General features: G+C 37.0%; 1 protein-coding gene across 6 annotated transcripts in view; it reads right to left on the bottom strand.

Annotated features, from left to right (window-relative positions):
- The window catches only part of CNTN4 (contactin 4), an 899,609-nt gene that overhangs the window by 443,541 nt on the left and 443,111 nt on the right, over positions 1-12,957 (bottom strand). The gene's annotated exons all lie outside the window — the stretch shown is intronic.

Here is a 12,957-nt window from a genome sequence, read left to right as displayed (position 1 = left end):
CTAAAATTCTCTAATTCAAATATTAGCAGATTGGCCAATAGACTGGGTAAAAAAATGCTTATATACATTTGTGCCTATATTGCTATATAAAGAACAAAATAGAGATTTATCCTTAAAATATAATCACATAAGAGAAAAAGTCATCAATCTTGTTTTCTTCCTCCATCCCTACCTATGAATAAGGTCATGACCTGCCCCCTTTTTTGTCAGCTTCAGAACAAAACTAAACACCATCACTTTCCCTACTTAGTTTTATCGATGATAGGCCAGAAGGCATGCCTGACTTCAGCATTCTCTTCCTGTTACACTCCTACTACAGTCTTTCTTCTTTATTCATACTATGTAATTCAAAACCCATTGAATATAAAGTAAATGCAAGTGTTTTGGATACATTGGGATTCAGTGGGAAAAAGGAAGAAGATCATGCTTCTTTGTTATTAATAAATGATTTCAACAGACATTATTATCATATCCTGATTATAGGTCAGTCACTGTTCTAAATATTTTAAGCCTCCTTTGTTAGAGAATTAACCAAGTTCATCAAGCAATTCAGTAACCACACTTAAGACAGATTGTGAACCCAGATTTATCTCAGCCCCAGGACCATGGTCTTATCCACTGTAGGCTGTACCAAAGCAATGTCTTAAGAAAGTGTAACAGTATGGTTCACTGGGAACACTGTATTTTGCCTGGAGTTCTCACTTAAATCTCTCAGGACACATTAGTTTGAAACAAATTGTTTCCGCACACAAGATTATAAACTCCTTAAATCCATGGACCAAACAACAAATATCCTGGTATGCCCAACATCTATCAGTACTTAGTAATTTGTTATTATCAGTGCTTAGTAATTTGTTATTACATAGGGTAATAAATTGATAAATAAAACATAGGTAAATATTTTCAAAAGAACCAAAAGATCTAACATTAACAATCTAATCTCTTCTCCAAATTTATTTGCCACTGTCTCCAAAGACTACAGGGTATTATTAGCCAAGTTACCTAAAACTACTATCACAGGTGGGAAAACAGCTGACAGAGGCAATCACAAATTTCTAAAACATTCTTAATAATAAAATTCCATGCCCATTTACATAGAGTATAGACATGTTTTGATGTGACAAAAACACAGCTATTAAGATCAAGTCCAATTGGGAAAAAATTACTACTATTTTGTTAAAATAGTAAATAAAAGTCGATCAAACATTCCCAATATTTCATCTTTGCTCTGAGAGCAGTGAGACATGTGAACGTGAGCAAATGAATTTATCTTTTGGCTCTTTGGTTTTCTCACCTGCCCAAAGAGAAAGGGACTGGATAACAGCACATCTTTGAAAATATGTGAATCTCTGACTGCTGAAGTAGTGTATTTGCTACAATGGTATGTTAGGTCAACTACTAGACTCATCTTCAAAGCTCCTTAGAAAAGAGCAATGCTTTCTTCTGCATCTCAAATTTATCCTGACTTATTCTGACACTTGTTTCCACATCAACAAGCAGAATGCGTCTCTAGGTGTGTTAATTCCTTTCTGGTATCGATGTCACTTAAGTGGAAGCAATATAGTTGACACCAGGGAGTTTATATTGATTTTTATTTCTTTTAACTTAAGTAGTTCAAATAACATTGCTACATTCATACCTTTCAAATAATCTATTTAACTTCAAACATTCTTCAGATACTTTGTCAGTGAAATAGCCCCCCCTCCGCACCCATTTGTATATACTACATAAATACACTTGTCTGGATGTATGTATAAAATATTATTTTAACACAATACTCATTTGTATGATTATATATACACACCATTTTTTACATATGTATAAAGTCTTACTGAAACACAGCCACACTTACATGTATTGTGTGTGGTTACTTTAGTACTCAAAGGGCAGACTTGAGTAGTTAAAACAGAGACTGTATGGTCTCCCGAACCTAAAGTATTTACTATGTAGCCTTTTGAAGAAAAAGGTTGGGACACCTGACTGAAAAGAAACCTGAGACAACTTCTAGAGTAGCAAGTCCAGTAAAAAGAGAATGCAAATCACACAGGTAATTTTAAATTTGTTAGGAGCCACATTTTAAAAAATTCAACTTATTTAAATCAAAAAGGAAACAAAAAAATAGTTCTCCTATTTCTCCTCTTTTTGTCTTCAAAAAGACAGAAAACTTTTTTGTATCAAAAAAGTTTTTTGTATCAAAACTATTTACAAAGCTTTGGCTTGGGACATAATCCTCAGGTAGGTGGAAGTTTAATCACAAACTCAGTGTAGATTTTTAAGTTTTGTATAGACAGGCAGTATAGACGGGCAGTTTTGTATAGACAGGCAGTAAATAAAGAGATGTTCTGCTTCCTAGAAATGCCAACATGGGACAAAATTGATGACAATGCTCATCCTGCTTCCTCAAGATCACTCACACACAGTTGGTCTCTTTCCACCTACATTAGTGCCCCTCTCTTGTTCAGGGAAGAAGCCAGTATCTCACAGAGTCATCTCACCAATGAGATGTATGTTTGTTGGTTTGTTTCTCTTATTACAGAATCTACACTTTGGGTGTGGGCTAGAATGAAACCTCCAATGTCCATAAACTTACACACTAGGAGGTACCTTAATAGAGCAGTGGAAGACAGACTGGGATTAAAATTTGGGAAGCGTGGATTCTGATTATGCCACTAATTATCTCTGTGTCTTTGGCAAAACCAGTTCACTTGCCTAAAATAAGGGAGTCGGGAAAGGTCCACAGTCCTGTAATCCTGTTCATCATGTATATGGGAAGTTGGCCCTGAGTAAGGCTGACATCCTGAAAACAAGACAGGCTCTCTCAATAAAATGGAATGTTTAATAAGATATCAAAAGTATTTAGTTTTCTTCTCAGGTTTTTTTTTTTATTAAGATATAACTCACATGCAATACAATCCACCCTTTTAAAATGTACAATTAAATGGCACAATGATCTGAGTATTTGTTTTCCCCTCAAATTCCCAGGTTGAAATCCAGCCCTGTGATGACATTAGGAGGTAGGGGCTTTGGGAGGTGATTAGGTCATGAGGACAGAACTCTCATGAATAGAATGAATGCCTTGACAAAACAGATTCTAAAGAGATCATTTGCAACTTCCATCATATCATGAGGACACAGAAAGAAGTTGACAATCTGCCATGTGGAAGAAGACCTTTTTTCAACAGAACATAAGGAAGCTGGAAACTTGATCTTGGACTTCTAGCCCACAGAAACTGTGAGCAAAAAATCTCTATGCTTATAAGCCACCAAATCTGTGGTTACTGCAGCCTTAACTTAAAACAAGTAGTTTACAGTATATTCATAAGGTTGTGCGGTCATCACTACATAGTTCCAGAGTATCTTCAACATCCTGAAAGAAACAATATACCCAACAGCAGTCATTTGCTGTCCTCTCCTATGTCCCCCTCTGGGCAACCCTAATCTACTTTCTGTCTCTATAGATTTCCATGTTTTGTATAATTTATACAAATGAATTCATAAAAAATATGGCCTTTTTTGTCTGGCTTCTCTCACTTAGAGTATTTCAAAAGTTGGGATGCCTAGGTGGCTTAATCAGTTAAGCATCTGACTCTTGATTTCAGCTCAGGTCATGATCTCTGAGTTCATAAGTTAGAACCCACATCAGGCTCTGTGCTGTGTTAAGTGTACAGCTTGCCTGGGATTCTCTCTCTTCCTCTCTCCTTTGCCCTATCCTGCCTGGGTGTGCGCTCTCTCTCTCTCTCTCTCTCTCTCTCTCTCTCTCTCTCTCTCTCTCAAAATAAATAAATCACCTTTAAAAACATTTAAAAAAGAATATTTCAAAAGTTTATCCCTGTTGGAGTATCAGTACTCCATTCCTTTTTATGGCTGAAATACTCCACCAATAAAACTCCACATTTTGTTCATCCATTTATCAACTAATGGGTTATTCCCACTTTTTGACTATTATGAATAATACGGCTATATACATTTCTGCACACATTACTTCTATTCGGGTCAGTGTGCTTTGCTGATTTTTCTGTTAGAAATTCTGCTTTTCAAAGACTCCTCTGGTCTTGAATACTTCACTGTTTTTGCTGGATAGAAGACTTTGACATTCTTTCTTCTATAAAGGCACCTCAGAGGTACTGTGATAAACAAAGCATTTACCCCATTCTTTGAGTCCAAAGTTTAGAAACTTTACATTCTGTACCTCTCCCCTCTGCACCTGTTCCCAGCCAACTTCCCCTCAGGCTCAGGGTTACCAGCATGGGGTTTCTACTTCTACAAAGACAGAAAGAGAAGGGAATTCTCCTCAGCTACAATTTTAAACTAAGGATTAATAGGTTAGTTCCTATATCTTCTATGGCCCTGCCATTCAATAAAAGTATAATGTGAGCCACATTATATACAATTAACATTTTTCTAGCACCTACATTAAAATAAAAACAAACTGGCAAATTAATGTTTTGTTTAGCCCAATGTATTCATTTCAACATGTAATTCGTATAAAAATGACTAGAGGTATTTTATATGTTTTCTTTGTATTAGGTTTCCAACATCCCACGGCAAACACGGAAAGAAGGTGATGTGAAGGTGCAGGCAGAGATTTAAGTGATGCATCTATAAGACAAGGAATGCCGAGGACTGCTGCCAAAACCAGAAGGCAGGAAGAGTCAAGGAAGGATTCTTCCCTAGAACCTACAGGGTGAGTGTGGCCCTGCCAACATTTGACTTCAGACTTCCAGCCTCAAGACCCATAAGAGAGTAAATTTCTATTGTTTTAAGCCACTTTGTGGTAATTTGTTTCAGCTGCCCTAGGAAAGAAACTACTACAGATTTGGGAACTGTTTGGACTACTCACACGTCAAGTGCTCAAAAGCTAACTGTGGCTGGCTTCAGCACAAATTTAAAAGCTTTAGAGGGGGTCAGTCTTCTGTGGCCTTTTTGCAAACCTTGCTGCAGAAAAGAGAACCCTGGACACACATCTCAATTCATATCTGAAGGGGTGAGCTATATCCCCTGGAATTATTTCTTTCCAAAATAAAATGATATGTTTTCTTCCTTAAGGGAAAGGATTCTGGATTACTCTAAGAAGACCAAACAACCTGACAATCCACTAGGGGTTTGCAAAATATCTTCCTGTATCTCTCTAAGCACATAAATCATACCTAATATATGTACATTATTGTTTACCAAAAAGATGAGTCATTATACTGTATTTGTAGCCTCAAGGGACATTTTTCTTTTATTTTCTGCTTTCCCAAGATTCTACCCATAGTGCTATTTCCCTTCAAAATTAAAGAACAACATCTTTTCTGAATTCATTACATCATAAAACAGATAAAGAGCACAGGCCAGTATCACCTGGTAGTGGTTCACAGGCAGTGAAACAAGGCTAAGCAGAAAAATTTAATTATTTCAATACTCAGGACATCTCTTCAGCATAAAAAGCCCTTACTTTGTATTAGCAGGTATTCAGTAAGGTGCTCTGAAAACTAGACTGAGTGAAAAGAGAGCATATATACCAGGGGGAAAAGTAGGCCACCAGGTTATGAATCACAAAGCTTAGATTCTAGCTTTGCCATCAATGCCAGGCATATAACCTTGAGCAGGTCACTTACCACTCAGATTCCCACATGTAAAATTGGGATAATGACAATTTCTGCCTTACCTGCCTCTCAAAGCACTAAGTGTGGTTCTCAAGCACTCAAAAGCATCAGAATCTTATCGATATCTTGCTAAAACAAACACTGAGGGGCTCATTTCCACAAATTCTGATTCTGTAGGTCTGGGCTTGGGCCCAGGAATCTACATTTCTACTATATTACTAGGTGATGCTGCTGCTGCTGGTACATGGACTGCATTCGAGAAGTAGTGGTTCATAGTATTTTACAAGATGGTGAGCTCCACAGGACAAGGACTAGGTGTCATTAGATATCATACCATCACAGTTAACAGCCCAGGCTTTGGAGCTGGATAGACTCAAATTCAAATACTGCTTTGCTTCCTTAGTCAGGACATGTAACCCCTCATCTAGGAAATGGGTTATTGTCAGGTTAAATGGAATACTGCACTCAAGAACGTGATACTATATCTGGCACAGATATGCTCGATAAATTCTCACTCATTATTCTTGTAGTTGCCACCAGCCCCTAATAGGCTTGCTAAACAGACTGTTCAGCAAATATTTCATAGTTAACAAGCAATAAACAGATTAAGGGTAGTATTAAAACAGTGTGGGGCAATATCCTCATCAAACTCTGTTTATCATATGGATGAAGTATCTGGTTGACATCAACAACAGGAGTTTAGGGGGAGAGAAGAATAGAAGGGTATGGCACAGCACACAGTCTTTACACCGGCACATTCCATCACAGTTCATTAGGGACTTTTATGTGCACCTTTGTTTGTCTTAGTTGTTGTTGTTATTGTTATTGTTGTTCTGTAAAATTTATTTTAGAAATCTTTCATCATTTTGAGCCATCAGATCCTTTTCTCTTTAGAAACCTCATCTCTTTGCAACTTGATAATTTCTGGAGGCCCCATCACAAAAACCTTCCCAGCACTTTCCCGGGGCCAATTCCCCAGATATATGGCTCCAACTGGCAACTGTTCTAGGTGCCTTCCCTCTAGGAGGTAGACTCTAAATGTTGTGGTTGCTGTACACGCAAATGGATGCCCACTGGTTTGTTGCTGCTGGTGATGATGTTAATAATGACATTAACAGCAACTAACACTTTGTCTAGGTGACTTAGACTTAGTCACTACAAGACTAAGTGCCTTTAAACATACAGATTTAATCAATTTAGGTATTAACTTTTCATAGGTATTCTTCATTATTATTATTATAACCCCCATTTTAAAGATGAGGTCATGTTGCAAAAAGGTGAAGGAAGGGCAACAAATGAGCTATAAACTCTGCTATGCAATCTTCAACCACTGAAGAAGGCCAGACACCAGTGTGCTAAGAAGCTGATACTGGTATCATCATGGTCATTGTCATCGCCATCATGACCACCAGGGCCAAGAGGACAGGGACTATGTTTCACTTAGAACTACATTCTTAGAGAACAGTGCGATGCTTCGCACTGGCAGATCCTCAAATGTGTGTTCAATCACTCAATGAACAGTAGCTCACAAGGAATCGTGCTAAGTATCAGACAATGTGTTAAGCACGAAGAACATATACATGATCTCAATCCTCATAAACTAAATGAGGTAAATATACTTATTCTGTCCATTTTATAGATGGCGAGGTCACCAAAGACTTAGGGAGATAGAATCGCTAGATTACACAGCTTTTAAACAACAGACCTATCTATTTTATCTCAAAGCCCCATGCTCTTAACTACCAGCACTGTTAGGTCTCCAGGTCACATTTCTGACAAGGTTGGAGTTCCCAGAGGCTATCCTTTTACCTGCTATCCTCAAGCTCTAGGCTTAATTGCACATTTCTACAGAAAACTGTTGCACAAGCTGATATGAAATGCATGGTTATATTTAGATTTTCAACTGTTTTTTCCCTTCTTCCTAATATGTTTCATTCAACAGAATTTCTTTCTTTCTTTTTTCTTTTCTTTTGTTTTTGTAGATACATGTCCTAGACTCTATCAGTAAGAGAGTTTTATATAGTTAAGACATCCAGCTTGGCTGAGCATATCTAATGAAGCCATTAATGACTTTGCTTCCGGAGTGGTCTAAAATTGAATATTTCTAAGAACTTTTGGGTTGTATGATACTACTATATGTCCATGCCTATGGGGATATAAAGCTGTTGCCAGTTTCTCTATTTACCTCAACATCTTCATTACTCATTTTTAGTATCACACCATGAAATGTACTTAAATACTTAAAATGATATTCAAAAGGAGTTTTCCACTTGCTATTTATTATTTTCTGGGCATAGTTCTTCCCATCCCTTTCCTGAATTTTCATCACTAGAGTCACTGCATTTTAATGTAGTTATTAGCTCTTTTCTTGGTAAATCTTTCTACCGCTTTGGCTTCATTTAATGGCCATGGTTAGAAGACAGCACAGAGGAAACAGGAAATCCATTCTTTGGCTTCAGTCAGCATGACTATAAATGCATTGGCAAACCAGATTCTTAGAAAAAGAAGCAATAAAATAACAGGTCGCTACAAGACTATGCTTTGCAGTAGCTATATGGAAACTGAGACTTACTCAATTGTTTTTTTATCATCATTGAATACTTGTAGCTTTTGCAAAAGCAGAGGCAGTACTAGGTTTAATTTCTAAGTAGAACTGTTAACTATTTGAATGTTGCCCATTATTCTGTTTATTCTGTAAAAAAAATATGAGAATATGAAGAACTCAAATTTTGTACCTGGCTACACTGTGAGCATAAGCTCTGAAACTAACTTCACTGTGCTCTCCATTCTGGTGAGACTATATGGGCATTATGAAGAAGGGAAGATGTTTTAGGGATGATCCTCAACTTTGTTGGAATGTTCTGATTATGTGGAAAGATTACGTTAACTGAGTTTAACATCAACAAATACTGGAAGTTCCTAATGTGTATTTGTGTTCTCCTACCATGGAATAAGCTAAAACCATAGACAGTCTACTTTTGTCTTACTGATAAGACATTTCCTGAGCCTAACATCCCTTCTGAAGGCCACTGAACATTCTCTCCAAGGACTCTGATTGCAGGTATTGGCAATTTTATTGTCATCGATTCAAGCAACATGAATGTGATTAAACTATTCAACCCAGGGCTCCTCCTTCCTCCACATTTTGTGAACACTTACCAGTCTTAGAATAGGTCTCTCCTGAATTATACAGGACCTTTACTCCACTACCTATCCCCAGATGCAGCTGTGACAACAGCATGGATTTTGTGAGCAAGTCAATAAAATGCTTGCATTTGGAACGGATGCACTTTCTCAAAAGGAGATAATTGCTGAAATTGCTAAACTGCACCACAGAGATGGGAACAAACTTAGCCTCCCTGGAACCAAGATCAACTGAGAATACATCAAACATGCATTTTTTTTCATGCATTCACACAGGGTATTGAAATGTCTTCACACCTCTTGCTGCACATGAACAAATAAATGGACCAGCCATTTTACTCTTTCTTTCAAACTCTGCCAACGTGAATAGAATCAGTAACACATGGTAAGGCACAGGACATATGTAAAATTTCTTATTAGTTGAATAAAATTTGAAGCTTAGCTCTAATGCTCTCAGAATCTCTATGCTTCTCAAACCTTGTGTAAAGCTAAAAACAAAAACTTTTGAGTTGAAAAGGACTTTAGGGACCACCTGTTTAACAGCCTCATTGTACAGAGGTATAAAGTGAATCCCAGAGAGGCACATATGACCTGCCCAGCATCTGGCTAATAATGCAACTACTTAACAGTAAGAAGAATAAAAGAGATGGTTAATAGTGAAACTATCTGGTTCCAGGACCTAGATATTACTTAAGATGTATCTATATAAAGGCATATTATATTTGCTCATATCAGTACTTGTACACATATACATACATGGATATATATCATAGTCAACACTTCAATAATCTGTCAAAGCTATGTTTCCTATCTGGTTTCTTCCCAATTATTGACATGACCAATATTACCCTACTGCTCTATTAATTGGTGTGTGCATATTTTTGGTTTGGGTTCCCTCAAAAGCAGAGCCTGAGGGAAGGATTTGGGGAGAGGAGGAAACATTTATTTGGGAGATGATCCCAGGGAGCAGGAGAGAAGCAGGGAAAACTAGAAGCAACTACTGTGGGTATCTGGGATTCAGTCTTTCTGAGGACTTCTAAGAAACTGTGTAGAATGTGCCTAATAACTGTCCTTCCAAATGACAGGTGGCCGCAGTATTTGTTACTGTTCCTCATACTTCATTGGTTAAGGAATGTACCAGAGGAAAGAGTTACCTATGTGTATGCTCATGCTCTCTCTCTCTCTCCCTCCCTCTCTCTCTCTCTCTCACACACACACAAATGGCCAGTATGCAGCATTCATTTATTTGAAATATATTTATTTACTCATTGAATGGCACTGTTCACTAGGCATTTTGAAGATGCTGGGGATATAGCAGTGGTCTAAAAACAAACAGAAATATCTGCCTTAATAAAGTTTCATTCTAGTGTGGAAAGACATTTAGTATAAAGACAAATAAAATATGCAGGTATTCATACATGTATAAGAATTCTAGAAAAAAATAAAACAATAAGAGAGGTATAAAGTATTGGTGAAAGAAAAGTTATTTTCCTTTATATTAATTTGTGTATTGTCATCAAGAAAGGCCTCACCAATTAAGTGACATTTAATAAGGTTAGAGGGAAAGTGACAGGGACATTTAGAGCATGAACATTCTTGGCAAAAGGAAGAGTTATTAGTACAGAGATCCCAACATGTAGTGTACTCGGCAAAGTGTATAATAACAAAGAAAAACCAAGTGGTTGAAATAAACTTTGCAAACGGAAGACCATTTGGTTGGTTTAATGCAGCCTTTTATTTTAAAAATTAATGTGAATGGGTTGGCAATATTAAAACATTAGGAGATTTATGCATAAAAGTCTTGAAGAACTAGAAGACCTAGCATGAAGGACTAGAGCCAGGCACTGGTTTGTAATTTAATAGGATATGTTTTCTCTCGTTTTCCACAATTACCAACATCTTCTATTACATGTAGGAGTCACTATCCCTTGAAGAATGTTTCACTCACATGTTCGCTTCCTTGTTCTTTCAGGTAGCAGAGTTTTGTGATCCCTAGTTTAAATTCATTAAGAGGCAGAATAATTAAAACCAATTTTGCAGGGACTAGATTTTCAGACTGCTGGCATCAGTAGTCCTTCCTTCCTTCTTATCTTAATTCCTTCCTTCCTTCCTCTCTCCAGTCCTTCCTACTTTAATTCCTTCCTGCCTTCCTACCTTAATTCCTTCCTTCCTTTCTTCCTAAGTAATCTCTACACACAACATGAGGCTTGAACTCACAACCCTGAGATCAAGAGTCACGTGCTCTACTGAGCCAGGCAAGCACCCCTCTTCTTAAAAAAATTATTTTCAGAGACTAAGTGTAGCATTTAGCAAAAGAGGAGAACATTTCCACTGTACCATAAATTACTAATTATTAATTGCTAATTAAGTAATTACTAGTCCTCTCAAGGTATATCTCTTATAGAAGCCTGCTTATTCATTTGGATCTTCTTTCTTATGGAACAGAAACATTTGAGATTTACTAATTATGGTAAACATAATAGGCATAAATATTTTCCTTGCCAAAAACTTACCATGAAAGCTGTAACTAAGTACAGAAAAGGAAAAGGATGAGAAGCTAAAGCAGTTAAAGAAATCTGTTCAAAATTCAGTGTCAAGTGCTATATAAATTAATGAAATCAAGACAAATAGCAAGAAAACAAAAACATTAATTAAAGCTTGACTTTACCTACATTGAAGGAGGCATATGGTAAGAGAATATTAATGCCATGTGAAACAGTTCACAAAAAAGGCTCACAAAAACAATCAATATACTGATGCCCTACAAAAAGCTAAGTGAAGAAAAAAGATACAGGTACACATCTTCAGTGAGAAGTCCAAGTTTTTCAAAACACAACTGAGGAGATTAATGTCTTCCTCGATTTTCAACTCTTTAATTTCTTGACATCTACTCAGCACAGTGGGTTAAATAAGCACATTGCTGTAGTCAAATACTGCAACATCAATTCACTGCTTTCAGCTTTAAAGAATACATTCATCCCAGAGTCATTAGAAGTTAAAACCAGAATGACTCAGTTGAGGCCTTTTTAGGAGGGTCAAAGTCCATAAAAAAGACTAGAGAAAAGCAACTGAGGCACAGAGTCTGATGTACTTTGCTGGGATGACATGATTTAGGCTCTGACCAGATGAGGAAGAGAAGTGATAAAGCTAAAACAGATGGCTAGATGGCAAAATGTCCAAAATTAGGGAATGGTGAGGATGTTTGCAGAGGCAAGAGGTTCAGGATTTAAAGGCAGGGGATTACTTATGAGTGAAGGAGAGTTCGTGTTTAAAAAAACACAGTAAAAATGAAACCCCAAATTTCAAGAATACATTTGCAAGCATGAACTAGACGAATCAACAATATGGCTAAAATACTGTATGTTATAATAATCAAAACTATGGATTCTAGAGTTTGTCTGTTTGAGTCAGAAACTTAGCAGTTTCACCACTTACTGGCTTGGTGACCTTGGGTAAGTTTCTTAACTTCTTGCCATTTCAGTAATAATAATAAAAATAGACATGCGAGTACAAATAAACAGTTATTACTTCTTAGTGGTCATGGTGGAATGAGATGAGCTAAAGTACAAGAGTTTAGCATAGTGTCTGGCATGGAGTAAGTGACCTATACATGTTAGTATTACTATTACTACCTTTAATTATGTAACAGTTGCAATTAATCTGTTCTATCAAGCTTTCAGTCTATATAGCTATAGAACTCAGCTAATACAGCTTTAGGGGAGCAGTGATTGTGTCCTACTTGCTCCGGATTATATTCTCAGACACTAGAACAAAGCTGGGTCTTTGCAAGGTACTCAGTACCATTATTTGAATGAATTCGTGGATCTGAGTAATGGTGAACCAAAAGTCTTAAATGCACATATATTCAGGTGTCCCTCTGAAAGGCCTGGAAAGATGCCCACCATGCCAACCTGAAAACTCTCAGTGCATGTTGGACTTAGGTTCCATCAACATACGAATTGTGTATGTCGGCTGGTAGGCTCATACCTTCCAGAAAATGGAGAAAGCAATAAATAGTATGCTTGAACTCTTTAAAGTCCTTATCTACTAGTTGACCATGGGCATATGGTAAAAAAAATCTCCTGTCTTCTTACTTTCCAGCTCCTGCTAACTATAGGTATATCGAAATGAAAGAGAGGACGAAAAAATGGAGTAATATTAACAAAGACACTGAAAGAGCTACCCAAATAAACTTCTATCTGCTGACATCAAAGGAGGTAAGGCT

Source organism: Felis catus, chromosome A2, assembly GCF_018350175.1.
Source record: "Felis catus isolate Fca126 chromosome A2, F.catus_Fca126_mat1.0, whole genome shotgun sequence".
NCBI classification, from domain to species: domain Eukaryota; kingdom Metazoa; phylum Chordata; class Mammalia; order Carnivora; family Felidae; genus Felis; species Felis catus.
This window is presented reverse-complemented; position numbering and strand designations above follow the sequence as displayed.